This window comes from Procambarus clarkii, chromosome 15 (genome assembly GCF_040958095.1).
Source record: "Procambarus clarkii isolate CNS0578487 chromosome 15, FALCON_Pclarkii_2.0, whole genome shotgun sequence".
NCBI classification, from domain to species: Eukaryota; Metazoa; Arthropoda; class Malacostraca; order Decapoda; family Cambaridae; genus Procambarus; species Procambarus clarkii.
Window position 1 is genome coordinate 29,075,825 of NC_091164.1, and position 4,984 is coordinate 29,080,808.

Genomic DNA, 4,984 nt, shown 5'->3' on the forward strand with positions numbered 1-4,984 from the left:
GTACAGTTGCGAACCAGCTTGATCGGGGCTCACTTTCTCGTAACTGTACCACGACTTCTTACTGGAGGATGGTTCGGGTGTCAGCCGGTAGATGAGGCTATAAGTGTCAGCCGACTTAGCACACTTCAGGTAGTCGGTTTCTTCTTTATCTGCTAAGTAGAGACGGACAGGAGGCGGCACACGCCTCAAGAATTCTTCAACTAACATCAGGTTGACGAGTTCTGTAAAAGTAGAGACATGTGCTGCTTCCAGCCATTTCATGAAATATCTCCGTTTTGTGTTAGCAAACTCAAGGAAGGTAGTGGTACTTGCCTTCAGGTGGTCACGGAATTTCCTTCTATAACTTTCAGTAGAGAGGAGGTAGGCGTCCAACACTGCTTGTTTCAGAGTGTGGTAGTCATTCTCAGACGCCAAAGTACTGAGTGTGACTGCAGCTCTACCTGTAAGATGGACTCTGAGAAGTGTGGCCCATTGGTCGACAGGCCAACTGAGTTGATTAGCAAGGGTTTCAAAGGTGGTAAAAAACACATCAACTTCTGCTTCTACAAAGGATGGCATTAACTTACTTGCATGTGATATATTAAAACTGACGGGAAGATTGGCAGTAGCTTGCTGGCGTTGAGCGAGGTGTGAAGTTTCCAACGTGTATTCTCGTTGACGACACTCTAGAGCCAGAATCGCTTGTTGCTTGTCATGTTCGCGTTGCATCTCCAACTCGCGTTGTTTGGTTTCAAGCTGTACTCGTTCCCGCTCACGGAGAAGTGCAACCTCACGTTCCTGGAGGGCGAGTCCACGTTCGTGTTCTTCTCTCCTCAAAGCAGCCTCACGTTCATGTTCTTCTCTCTTCAAAGCAGCCTCACGTTCGTGTTCTTCCCTTCTCAAAGCAGCTTCGCGTTCTCTGAGGGTGATTTCTCGTTCTTGTTCTTCCCTCCGTATGGCAGCTGTTCGTTCTTCTTTCTTGGCCAGCTCTAGTTTGAGTTTCATCGTCGCCAAATCAGTTTTATCTGCAATATAGTAAGTTTCATGAGTTTCAAAGTCTATCTTACCTTGCTCTAAATAGTAATCTAGCAACAGGTTGTGTAGGTCATTTTTGTTGGCTTGGTAGGGAACTTCTAGTTGATACTCATGTGCAAGAGTTTGTAATTCAGTCCTCTTGGCACGACTTAAAGTCCCTATTTCACCTGCTGGATTTGCACGGAAAGCTTGGAGACGAAACATGGTGAAATTAGCAAATAAATGTAACACGAATATTCAGTTATAGTGAATGTCAGAAACAGGACAACGTGGCAACTGATACCTATCCTGTGGGATCTTTAACAATTAAAGTTAAGTACAAGATGTTAAATGATTAATTTAAATCAAAGGCGCAGGAAATCTTGTACCCGGTACTCATGTAAGAGGATAAAGGCAAGAAAATCCTACTAACAAATGAAACAGAGTTTCGAAAACAAATGAAACAGTTAATTGCCTCAAAAGTAAAATTGGTAGTCCAAGGATGTAGGCATACCTTGCCAAGTCTCTATAGGACATAAAGCAAGTTTTTCCTACTGAATTTAATATGATACTTACAGAATTAGCGAACTTTTGTGCTCTGAAAAAGTAAGCTAATTCCCTACCGTTGTATGTATCATCATCTCTGACTGACGTGTAGGGGTGCGAGGTGTCAACTGGTGACGAGAACTGCTGCTGAGGTCCCAATTCAGCAACTAAAGTTCGAGCTAGAGGAACTATGGCCCTCTTTGTCCTCCTACAGTCAGATTGCAGAAGATTGGGTGCTCTTGACCCGGGGCAGACCACAGTACCAGGGTACCAATATGATGATCTGTCAAAATGAGAAATATCCAAGGGACAAAGATGGTAAACACGAGTAATAACACGGAGGGAAAGATGACCAATTAAGAGTATGACTGAGGCCTACAGTCACCATGTAATCCAAAGTTGTCTCACCTTCACCATATGTTACTCTCGTAATGCACAATACACCGCACCATATAAAAATGAAATTGAATATGAAAAATAGTAAAAGCTACGTTAACAAAGTTAAATACGCTTACCATTAATTACCACTTGGCACCAGTACCTGAGTGAAGCTCCTAGGACAGGCCCCCATATAATATGTGACGGTAACGCGTTGGTGTTCGGCTGTTCAAAGCTAGGGGTATGGCCTCGTCACATAGAATAAAAAAAATAGAAAATCTGGAACTTCGTCTGTGGTAAGGTAAGGAGAAGACACACAAAACACAAGTCAATTTTAACAATGAAATTTTAATTACGTTAGATAAACAAAACATGAATAAAATGGACATACAAATTCGTATAATAAAATTAATCAATCAAAATAATAAGAATAATTAAATGGTAAAATGAAAAGTTACGTTAAGACAAGTGAGCAATAACAAGCTGTGCAATATACAATAAAATGAGAGGTGCGGGAATATTGGCTTTAAGCTATCACCTCTCTTAGTACACTTAAGCCAAAGCTCAGTCTACCAGGAAGAAGTGTTAACCGTATGAAAGCACTGAATATTCTAAGGACTGAGGTCGTGGCGGCCCCAGACATCGAGTAGTATGGTGGGTGGAGTGCAGTTTCAGCCAGACCGGTGGCCAATCAGCGAGTAGCCGGCAACAAGACAGGTAGTTTGGCGGTTTGAGGCTGAGCAGGTGTCCCTGGCTGCATACGTTTTGCGCTCTGGCAAACCTTGGAGATGTTGTTGTCGTTGTTGGACATTTCTTCCATAGTAGTTTTATATATTTGTTGCGACGTATTTTTGGAGGGAAGAGCAGGCTCAATCTCTTGAAGGAGATTATCGTCACACAGGCCAGTGTCCCTAACTTGCATACCATGCAAGATGATGGAGAAGATTGTGCGAAGAAAGCTAGTGGAGCACCTAGAGCGAAAGAACTTTGTAACACAGCATCAACATGGATTCAGGGATGGCAGGTCCTGCCTCACAGGGTTACTTGAATTCTACGACCAGGCAACAAAAATAAGGCAAGAAAGAGAAGGGTGGGCAGACTGCCTAATTTTGGATTGTCAGAAAGCCTTTGATACAGTGCCACACAAGAGTCTAGTGAAAAAACTGGAGATGCAGGCTGGAGTGAAAGGGAAGGTACTCCGTTGGATACAGGAGTACCTAAGTAACAGGAGACAACGAGTCAGTGTGAGGGGTGAGGTCTCAGATTGGCGAGACGTTACGAGTGGAGTACCGCAGGGGTCGGTCCTTGGACCTATACTGTTTCTGATATATGTAAATGATCTCCCAGAGGGTATAGAATCGTTTCTCTCAATGTTTGCCGATGATGCAAAAATTATGAGGAGGATTGAAACTGGGGACGATAGTAAGAGGCTACAAGATGGCCTAGACAGACTGAGTGAATGGTCCAACAAATGGCTGTTGAAGTTCAACCCGAGTAAATGCAAAGTAATGAAAATAGGCAGTGGAAATAGGAGGCCAGATACAGGATACAGAATAGGAGATGAAGTACTTAATGAAACGAACAGAGAGAAAGTTCTAGGAGTTGATATCACACCAAACCTGTCTCCTGACGCCCACATAAAAAGAATAACGTCTGCGGCATATGCGAGGCTGGCTAACATCAGAACAGCGTTCAGGAACCTGTGGAAAGAATCATTCAGAATCTTGTACACCACATATGTAAGACCAATCCTGGAGTATGCGGCCCCAGCATGGAGCCCGTACCTTGTCAAGCACAAGACGAAGCTGGAAAAAGTCCAAAGGTATGCCACTAGACTAGTCCCAGAACTAGAGGCATGAATTACGAGGAAAGGCTGCGGGAAATGCATCTTACGACACTGGAAGACAGAAGAGTAAGGGGAGACATGATCACAACCTACAAAATCCTCAGAGGAATCGACCGGGTAAACAAGGATAAACTATTCAACACTAGTGGGACGCGAACAAGGGGACACGGGTGCAAACTGAGTACCCACATGAGCCAAAGAGACGTTAGAAGGAACTTTTTCAGTGTCAGTAGTTAACGGATGGAATGCATTAGGCAGTGATGTGATGGAGGCTGACTCCATACACAGTTTTAAATGTAGATATGATAGAGCCCAGTAGGCTCAGGAATCTGTACACCAGTTGATTGACAGTTGAGAGGCGGGACCAAATAGCCAAAGCTCAACCCCCGCAAGCACAAATAGGTGAGTACAAATAGGTGAGTACAAATAGGTGAGTACACACACACACACACACAGACACACACACTTGGGAGATGAAATACTTCAAGAGTCAGAGAGAGAGAAAGACCTGGGGGTGGATATCACGCCAGACCTGTCCCCTGAAGCTCATATCAAGAGGATAACAGCAGCAGCATATGCCAGGTTGGCTAACATAAGAACGGCCTTTAGAAACTTGTGTAAGGAATCTTTCAGAACATTATATATCACATATGTCAGACCAATCCTGGAGTATGCGGCACCAGCATGGAGTCCATATCTAGTCAAGCATAAGACTAAAATAGAAAAGGTTCAAAGGTTTGCCACCAGACTAGTACCCGAGCTGAGAGGTATGAGCTACGAGGAGAGATTACGGGAATTAAACCTCACTTCGTTGGAAGACAGAAGAGTTAGGGGGGATATGATCACCACATTCAAGGTCCTCAAGGGAATCGACAGGGTTGATAAAGACAGGCTTTTTAACACAAGGGGCACACGCACTAGGGGACACAGGTGAAAACTGAGTGCCCAAATGAGCCACAGAGATATTAGAAAGAACTTTTTTAGTGTCAGAGTGGTTGACAAATGGAATGCATTAGGAAGTGATGTGGTGGAGGCTGACTCCATACACAGTTTCAAGTGTAGATATGATAGAGCCCAATAGGCTCAGGAACCTGTACACCTGTTGATTGACAGTTGAGAGGCGGGACCAAAGAGCTAGAGCTCAACCCCCCGCAAGCACAACTAGGTGAGTACAACTAGGTGAGTACACACACCCACACACAGATGCAGTCTGGGCAGACT